At 41.2% G+C, this 10,451-nt stretch overlaps 1 protein-coding gene across 1 annotated transcript in view; it reads right to left on the reverse strand.

Annotated features, from left to right (window-relative positions):
• The window catches only part of LOC126298982 (lysosomal acid phosphatase-like), a 725,001-nt gene extending 716,111 nt beyond the window's left edge, over window positions 1-8,890 (reverse strand). Inside the window, exon 1 of the mRNA XM_049990605.1 lies at window positions 8,829-8,890. The gene's annotated coding sequence lies outside the window, so the exon portion shown is untranslated. The remainder of the gene's footprint in view (window positions 1-8,828) is intronic.
• Between the last annotated feature and the right edge of the window lie 1,561 nt (window positions 8,891-10,451).

The raw sequence follows: 10,451 nt of genomic DNA on the forward strand, positions 1-10,451 counted from the left end.
AAAAGTTTCTGTACAATGCTGTTCAATGGTATGCGTGCGAAAATGATGCATCACAGCGAGTCGTGTGACAACAGCATATCACGTTACGTCAGTCGATATGTGGGCGGTACAGAGAAACGTTCATTATGCTCTGTGGCTTGGTAAATTCGAATCCGTAACCAATGTTCAACGTGAATGTTGTCGCGTGTACAACGAAGAGCCACCACATAGAAGAAACATTAATGGTTGGGATAAGCAGTTAAAGGATGCCGACAGTTTGTTGGACAACCCTGTTCTGGTAGGCCTCCAGTAAGTGACGACTCTGTAAGAGCTATGTGGGATAACTACATAAGGAGCCCCACAAAATCAGTGCGAGCGTGTGCTCGAGAATTATTATTAGACCTGCACGCCATCGAATCGACTGATAGACCCAAACGATTCGAGGTTGTTACAGATATGCTTAACGAGATCGACTGTGATGAACCATTTATGAAAAAGATTGTGTTTAGGAAATGATGCTACATTTAATGTCTGTCGTTCTATTCATCGCTATAACATCAGAATATGGGCTTCTGAAAATCCTAGTGTCTACACTGAGTACGAACGTAAGACCCCTAAGGTGAACTGATGCATGATAAAATTGTACGTCCATTTTTATTTGCGGAGCAGAGTGTGACGTCAGACAACTATCTTGTCATGTTGTAATTGCTTAGAGTGCCAGAGTTCCCAGAAGGTTTCATCTTTCGATAATACAGCGCTCCTACACACTACACCACCAATGTTCGTGAATTCCTGGATACAAAATTTCCCCAGCGGACGATAGAAAGGAGTGGTTTGAAGTCATGGCCACCACGATCCCTAGACCTAACACCATAAGACTTTTACTTTTGGGGTTATTTGCACCAACGTGTGTGAAGTGAACATATCAATGACATTAATCATTTAAAACAGAATCGCTGGCGCTGTTCACTCTTTTACACCAGATGTCCTTGCACGTGAATGGGAAGAGCTAGAATATCGAAACTTCCAGGCAGATTAACACTGTGTGCCGGATCGAGATTCGAACTCAGGACCTTTGCCTTTTGTAGGCAAGTGCTCTACCGACTGAGCTATCCAAGCACGAATCACGACCCGTCCTGACAGCTTTAATTCAGCCAGTATCTCGTCTGCTACATTCCAAACTGCACAGAAATTCTCCTGCGAAACTTGCAGAAGGTAGAAGACGAGTTACTGGCGGAATTAAAGCTTTGATGACGGGTCCTGAGTCGTCCTTGGGCAGCTCAGTCGGTAGAGCACTTGTTCACGAAAGGTAAAGGTCCCGAGTTCGAGTCCAGGATCCGGCACACAGTGTTAATCTGCCAGGAAGTTCCGTATCAGCGCACACTCCACTGTAAAGTGAAAATTTCATTGTGGTAACTAGAATATCGTTTAGATGTGTGCAGGGCAACAAATGGAAGACACATCGAACTGTGCTGAACAGCTATGCTTACTTCGAGTGTTTCTCTTTCATTTCCATCTTGTCTCATTCCTTTTCTGGGGCCGATTAACACTATAGTAAGTCTTCACAGTCACACAGTACACCAAAATTAGGCGTAGGCTTCTAGGGCATGGGTCTTCCATTAAAATAGTTAAGAATTCAAACGTAGCCGCAGTTGTCTTTATGAGGATCCAAGTGAGGTGGGGAGGGCGGGTTCTAAAAAAGCAATTTATGTTGGAGATATCACGAAAGTGCACCAATCCGGTCTCAACAATTAAAGGTATTTTAAATAGCTGACGCTACAGGCATTTCAAACGATCTAGTTCGGCTTATTTTGCATTAGGAATGAACTATGATATAGCTTTGTGCAAGATGAATGCCGCGTTAGTGATATGTTGACCAATAAACGAATTTATGAGCCATGTCTGGACTTTTTTTAACGAAACCCAACTGATTTAACACGTTTCACAACCCTTGGGCAAATTTTTAAGCTCATTCATGTTGCAACGCATAGTCTACGCGTATGTGGCAGTTATAAAATGCAGTAAATGATGTACCCCTCTGCGAGAGTGTCGATATTAAGTTTTCAATTTTGGAGTATTAATCCTCCATCTTTAGATAATTTAACGTGGATCAGTGCTACATTTATTAAATTTTAGGAGCCGGAACCCGCATCTCTTCATTCACACAACTTCCCCCTCCCCATCCAACCACCATAAAAATCACAAGTTACGATCTTTGAAAACTTACACGATACCATGAAATTTTTTTTAACAAAACATTGTTCTGAAATTCAGGTTATTGAAACATACTTTAGAGCTCTGAGTTTGGTGTCAGTCATAAACGAAAGACACTCACCCAGAAAAAACCGAATTTATCTTGTGGAATTGAACCAAGGGTCATCAAGTTTGTTATCAACGACGCCAAACACTAGGAAAGGAAGGAATATAATCTTAAATAGATTAGGTAACTAGGTAACAGCGTGCAAAAATGTCATACGCATGTGTACATCTGCGTTTGCAGATGACAATGTGGAGCTTCAATCAAGTCACTATTAAGATGGCCAAACACGTAACTGCATGCTTGACAGGCACCCATGCGGAAGCGTTTTACACAAGGATGCCTGCACGTGAGTGCGATAAATTTGCGCAAGTATCAGGACTGCATACGATGCTTTTTCGATTTTCTATATTTAAGCTTGTGCAAGCATGCAAGTGTGTGCACCAAGAATAGGGAGGCTTGTTAAGCACGTGTCAGTAGTAGATTAGTTTTCTTAGCTGTCATGTCGAGCGATCTGACACACATCAACATCGAATTCCTTGAAGATTTTATTCGTGGTTATGAAAATCAGCCTTTCCTACGGAATATGATACAGAAGGCGTGTTATGACAAAGTGAAAAGAGATGCTGCGAATAACCTTTCAGTTACATATAATGCAGTTTATTCGGTAGTAGAGACAGATGCAGTAATTGAGAAGATAAATTCACCGAGATCAAATAATCGTAGGGAAAGAATAAAATGTGGAAAGCAATTATAAATTACGGACTGCTGCATGCCAGGTGTACAAACCAATGCAGTGGTATTTTCATTTGTTTAGCTGTCTTTGTGAGCAAGAGGTACCTAGGTGGTCTGCAACTAATTTAGAACAATGGAAAGTAAGTCAGGTAGGTTTTGAAGAATTATTTGATTTCGTTACAACACCTCTACTGACAGCCTTGGGAGAGCCAGTCCTGACAAAACTCTACCATTTGGTGAGCAAGATGTACGAGACAGGCGAAATACCCTCAGACTTCAAGAAGAATATAATAATTCCAGTCCCAAAGAAAGCAGGTGTTGACAGATGTGAAAATTACCGAACTATCAGTTTAATAAGTCACAGCTGCAAAATACTAAATCGAATTCTTTACAGACGAATGGAAAAACTGGTAGAAGGCGACATCGGGGAAGATCAGTTTGGATTCCGTAGAAATGTTGGAACACATGAGGCAATACTGACCTTACGACTTATCTTAGAATGAAGATTACGGAAAGGGAAACCTACGTTTCTAGCATTTGTAGACTTAGAGAAAGCTTTTGACAATGTTGACTGGAATACTCTCTTTCAAATTCTGAAGGTGGCAAGGGTAAAATAGAGGGAGAAAAATGCTATTTACAATTTGTACGGAAAGCAGATGGCAGTTATAAAAGTCGAGGGGTATGAAAGGGAAGCTGTGGTTGGGAAGGGAGTGAGACAGGGTTGTAGCCTCTCCCTGATGTTATTCAATCTGTACATTGAGCAAGCAGTAAAGGAAACAAAAGAAAATTTCAGAGTAGGAATTAAAATCCACGGAGAAGATATAAAAACTTTGAGGTTCGCCGATGACATTGTAATTCTGTCACAGACAGCAAAGGACATGGAAGAGCAGTTGAACGGAATGGGCAGTGTCCTAAAAGGAGGATATAAGATGAACATCAACAAAAGCAAAACGAAGGTAATGGAATGTAGTCGAATTAAGTCGGGTGATGCTGAGGGAATTAGATTAGGAAATGAGACACTTAAAGTAGGAAATGAGTTTTGCTATTTGGGGAGCAAAATAACTGATGATGGTCGAAGTAGAGAGGATATAAAATGTAGACTGGCAAGGGGAAGGAAAGCGTTTCTGAGGAAGAGAAATATGTTAACATCGAGTATAGATTTAAGTGTCAGGAAGTCGTTTCTGGAAGTATTTGTATGGAGTGTAGCCATGTATGGAAGTGAAACATGGACAATAAATAGTTTGGACCAGAAGAGAATAGAAGAATGCTGAAGATTAGATGGTTAGATCACATAACTAATGAGGAGGTATTGAATAGAATTGGGGAGAAGAGAAGTTTGTGGCACAACTTGACTAGAAGAAGCTATCGGTTGGTAGGGCATGTTCTGAGGGATCAAGGGATCACAAATTCAGCATTGGAGTGCAGTGTGGAGGGTAAAAATCGTAGAGGGAGACCAAGAAATGAATACACTAAGCAGATTCAGAAGGATGTAGGTTGCAGTAGGTACTGGGAGATGAAGGAGCTTGCACAGGATAGCTTAGCATGGAGAGCTGCATCAAACCAGTCTCAGGACTGAAGACTACAACAACAACAACAACAACAACAACAACAACATACAACACCTCTATCATAGTTGCCTTTATTTGTTTGTATAAAACTTTCATTCGTAGTTTTATTTTGTTAATGCACGATGTTTTGTCGCCCAGGAACTTGTCACTCATTTATAAAGCAGGTCATGAATTTTTCAACATATTTATGATCATGTGGAATGTTTACAGAGACAAAGTTCCGTACTACTAACATACCGATTTATCTGGTGTTCGCAAGACCGGCCCTGGTGGAGGGCGTGGGGTCGGGTGGAGGGGGGACGGAGAGGGGGGGCGGCCAAATCCTAGGCTTGAGAAGTTCCGAAAGGAGGAATTAACCAACCCAATGACAGTTTTTTATAAATGAAGAAGTGTGAGAAAAAGTTGGAAATACAAATCGTTCACAGAATCTAATTCCCTACTGGAAGCTGTCTACGGTATTGTGAAAACAGATGACAAAGGAAGCGCTGGACTTAGTTACTTTCGTTGCGCCTTGCGAAGTAGCAAAGACTGCTACAACCAATGTTGGCCACTATTTTTACTAGACGTCTACATAAACTTAAAATGTACTTACACCAGCTCGAGAGCCCCCCTACCCTCCCGTTATGCGAAAAACTTTGTAATAAAGAGATAAAGATAAATGTCAACATATGATGGCGTGAAAATTCCTTAAATAAACTATAGGAATACAGCTGAAAAAATAGTTTGAAATAGAGAAAGAATAGGTAAATTATGCACTACCCGTCACATAACATACTATTTTTAACCCAGACGTTGCTATTAAGAGATGTTTACACTCTGAAAGGAATACGGCAGTTTTCTCCACCAACCCCTGTCCTTGATTTGCTATTAATACCATTCACATTGCACTATTTCTTGCCACAATCAATGCAATTACTTTTTTCACCTAATTCTGTAACTTCTTTGAAGTATTCCCTCATTCCCTATTTTCTCAGTGTTGAAGCCAGAAGTAATAGCTATTAATATTAAAGTTATCACAGAAAACCTGTCAGACCTTATTTTGGACTGAAGCAATTAAAATGCATTGCACGAACTGCTTATCCAGTTACGCCGTGTTTCATACTGTTTTCATTGCAATAACTTTATACACAATGTAATTGTTACTTTCCTCTGCAATACGTGAAAGTGCTTTCAAAATTTCTCGATATTCGAATGCAGCTGTTTTTCCTGTATGTACTGCGGACACACTGACTACGCACTGACGATTTTCACCCTTCTTTTTCAACAAATACATACAAGTCACTCGCTGTCCTATGATCTTCCACTTTGTACAGTAAAAGCGGCGACGATACCGTCGACAGTGTAATACTCAGGTATGCTGTTTGTTACATGTCTTGCGCCGCACGCTGTCCGCTGCTCAGGAAACGACGAAAAGTGAAAAATGGTTCAAATGGCTCTAAGCACTAGGGGACTTTACATCTGAGGTCATCTGTCCCCTAGACTTAGAACTACTTAAACCTAACTGACTAAAGGACATCTCACACATCCATGCCCGAGGCGGGATTCGAACCTGCGACCGTAGCAGCAACGCGGTTTCGGACTGAAGCGCCTAGAACCGCTCTGCCACGGCGGCCGATCCGACGAAAAGTGAACACGCATTAGTTACAGACCCTGCTTGTGAAATAACTTCCTTTGGTTGTACAATTAATTTTGCAGTTAGGATGCCTATATCTCAATGTATTACGTAGTAAACATTTCACTTCCGTTTCTCTGACCATTGCTCCACACCAGTCTCTGGTATTAAAGACGTATTCATGTCAAAACTACGTATGAGGAAGTGTGATATGTGAAATTAAGACGTCATGGATGAATGCCATTGTAAAAATGGTTGATGATGTCCGAAAATACAAGGGAGAGGGCGGCGCTTGAAATTTCCGCACGGGGCGGCAAAAGTCGCTGGAGCCGGCTGTGGATGCTGTGCCAACATGAATTGCTTAATATCATGTGATATCACAAACTACAGAATCACAAGGATCATACGTTCGACCTATATCGGTAATTAAATAAGTATGTAAAGCAACAGTTACTTTTAGTACTTTATCAATAGGACCCACTTCCAAATTTATAGCGGTGTTAAAATTCTAAAGCGTGCTGTGAAAGCTCTGAGAGATTTTCTGTTCCGAAGACCACCATCACCACCCGATATTCTGACATTTGAGCGACAGAACATCAGATCGAACACGAAAAATGTATAATTTAACTCTGTTGTGACATGTAGAACCAGTCTCAGAGTATGTTTGTACTGAAAATCAAGTGAGCCGTCTGTAGCTGCAGAAACTCTTCTATGCTTGTTTTCCACCGATGAAACCAGCACAGTGCGGAAAATTCCATTTCTTTGTAAAATAATTTACTAACTTGCACCAGTCATGCGAGCGCATCATCAGCTGCCAAGGGGAGGCCATGCGTTAGATCATGGATTTACTTCAGACTTTGTATACTTCTAATAAAAATGGCTGTGAGCACTATGGGACTTAACTTCTGAGATCATCAGTCCCCTAGAACTTAGAACTACTTAAACCTAACTAACCGAAGGACATCACACACATCCATGCCCGAGGCAGGATTTGAACCTGCGACCGTACCGGTCGCGCGGTTCCAGACTGTAGCGCCTAGAACGGCTCGGCTACTCCGGCCGGCTATACTTGTAATAGACGATTAGGACAAAACAATGTGCAAGAAGTATGGCGTACTACGTAGGCGATTTCAAGAAAATCGCAAGAGAAGTACCGAGGCGTTGCGACCCTAAGCACACGATGACGGTAGTTATGTGGTAAGCGTTAAAGTTCCTCAACCGGTGGATCGCTGAATCGAGTACCGCTAATGGTTTTTTAAATTTATATTTTTCTCCAACACTAGTCTTATTATTTCGTACATATTTGAAAGGTACTATGATGAAAAAACACACATATTTGCTTGAACTTTTATTGAATTTCCAATGTTATTTCGCTGTTTACTACTTTTTATTATAATAAATATTATGCGACTTGTATTCCTATTGGCGAGTTAAAAATTATCAAGCGCCTTAAAACTTGATAGTTGATTGACAACGAACGAAATATTGTTTCTCGTGAAGATGCTATTACAATACATTCAGTCGTACATCGCCAATTTCGGGCACCTATATTTACGAAAATGTTACCTTACTAATGGTTTGTATCCAAATTATCGGAAGAAAGAAGTTTTACAAAGTATCGACGAGCTTTGTTTCTCCTTGGAAACGCTGAAGATTTCTTGTGTGTGCGGGGTAATTACATTCCATTAGATGCAGTAGATGCCCTTTTAATTTGTTTCCCGGGTTTGTATGAAAAATATTATACTGCACCTTGTAATGTCGAAAGCACATCCGCCGATTAATCTTACATTATTTTCACGATCTGGCATAGTGTAACGCGTTGTATTATTTAATAAAGTCGCGTACACCTTTATGTATCGATGTGTGACTTTGGCTTTCCAAGCGTATCTCTCCTCCTTGAAACCTGTGTCTGTGGATCGAAATGTTCAGTTGTAAAGCAGTCCTCACTGCCTTTCCCGATTGCAGGTACAAAGGATTTCTGAAATTGCGACAGGCATACATTTTCAGGAAAACATTATGGGTTGGGTCATTTACTTGTCGATAATTATAAATATAATTTTTGTTGTGGTAAGAGAAGTTAGCAAATAGCCAAGCAACATTGGAAAAATCAAGAAACGTTCCCTCAGACACATGTGTCTACATCATATTTTCTTTCAATTGTGCTATGTACGAAATAATGTGACTAGTATTTAAATAAATATAAATAAAAAAAACACGAGCAGGGCTCGATCCAGGGACCCCGATAACGCTTGAACGCTGAGCACATGACAGCTGCCATCTCGTGTTCAGGGACGCAACGCACTGGTTGGTACAGCAATGACGCGTGACATTTCTCTTGCGATTTTCTCGAAGTCGCGTAAGTAGTATGCGTTGCTACTTGCGAATTAAGTTGCCCCGATGGACTTCTGAAAGTATACAAAGTTTGAAGTAAACTCGATATCCGAATGTCGTGGCCTCCCCGGGTGAGTCAGACGCATTTCACATACGTGCAAGCATGTTTGAGCCCTGTGAAGGCGAGAGGGTTTTGTTCACGCTTGTGCAAGACGTCTGATTATGAATACTCGTCAAGCATGCAGTTATGTACGCCTGTAGCCACTTTCAGTCACTTAAGACTATGATTCATTTTGATTATTTCAAGCGAATATCCGAGTGCGTGCTGAGTAACATAGGTACTCACAATAGACACGAGTTTCAACGTACTGGAGGATTGCTTCTCGGTGTGCCCGAGGGAGATGTAGAGCGAGAAGACAACTGCGATGGTGGCGCCCAGGCAAGTGAGCCCCGCCACACGTAGCGTCCTGCGATGACACGGCAGCCGACCTCCAGGCCTTTCCGACCTCGCTGCGCGTCAGCTGACAACCCACTGCCAGCGTCCGCTTCTCACAGCTGACGGCAGCGCTCCGACGGCTGTTGCCCGAATCAGTAGGCTCGAGCGCTGTCTAGGTGAGACGCCGACTGTTTACGAACTCACAACCTGAAGCGCGCATTCTTTCCAGGTACTGGGATTCAAGCTTACGAGAGCAAGATGAAAATTTCTTTATCTTGCTCACAGATGGCGCTCATACAAATGACATTCCCGTTTTCGTTATGTTGCGCAGTAACACAAATCTGCGAAATGCACTAGTTCATACGGCTTTTTAAATGCGCGTGTGATAAGCTAGAAAAATGCCGCACTGTCGAAAAATTCGGCATTTTGAACGCTTTATCAACCTCGTCAGAAATTTACCTCAAACTGATAAAGATTCATCCTATGTGATGTTATTTTAAGGAATGAAGGATTGATCCGCCTTTTTTACACATACACAATTATTGTTTTGCTTTAATACCCACAGTAGTGGCATCCTAAGCGCGCTTTTTTCTTTTATTTTACATTGTGTGTGTCCAGTGGCTACCAATTGAAATCAGCCGCAACACTAAATTAGTTAACCACTTCATCACAACTGCATTTGGCTTGTCGTGAGCTGTGGCTGGCTCGTACTTGAGTGCCAAACACGTTTTTGTTGTCTTCTGTCGTTGGTCTGGTGTTTTCTCCTGCTCATTTGTGAATACTGCGTCTTATTATGTTGCTGTGACTTGGACACAGTTTCACTGCAAAAATTTACGTTTCTATTTGTGCAGTGAAACGTGTATTCAAGTAACAGCAACATACAGGGTGTAAACGGTATAAGGCGCCAAAATTATACAGATGGTACATCTCGGTGTGCTTGACAAAAAGTCTAATGACATTTTCTTGTATCATGTACTTTATTTTTGTATTATTAAAACCTAATGTTCGTAGGATAGATAGTATTAGCATTTCTGTTTACGTAGTCAACCGACAGTACACGGCGTACCGAGCTTATTGCCTACAATGACGGGGCGGCCAGAGAAAGGCAACGAACCGACCAGAGGATTGAAATCATTAGACGTGTACAATAACGTGGTGTGATAATCAGGTGGTACCGAAAAAAGGAATGTAAACGGTTTTTGGGTTGTCAAGAATGTGTAATTCGCTTTGCGTGAATTGAATACAACCAATATGTTTCTCAACAAGTCGATAACGAAGGTCGTAGTAGTAATGACAAGCTAATATCAAACCTAATGTCTTTCCATTAGTACAAATTCAGTCAGTTACCAAGTAGACAGTTGTGCATTAATCACAATCAACTGTGTCACCTTTTTATGGCAATGCCATAACGAATACTAAATTCACATTATTTTCCTTCTGTACAACAACATTGTAACGAAAAGAAAACCCATTACATCGTTTGCTCTTAAACCAATACTACAATAAATGTTCGAAATGACCATCATTCGCTTC

The sequence above is a fragment of the Schistocerca gregaria genome, chromosome X (assembly GCF_023897955.1).
Source record: "Schistocerca gregaria isolate iqSchGreg1 chromosome X, iqSchGreg1.2, whole genome shotgun sequence".
In the NCBI taxonomy this organism is placed as follows: Eukaryota; Metazoa; Arthropoda; class Insecta; order Orthoptera; family Acrididae; genus Schistocerca; species Schistocerca gregaria.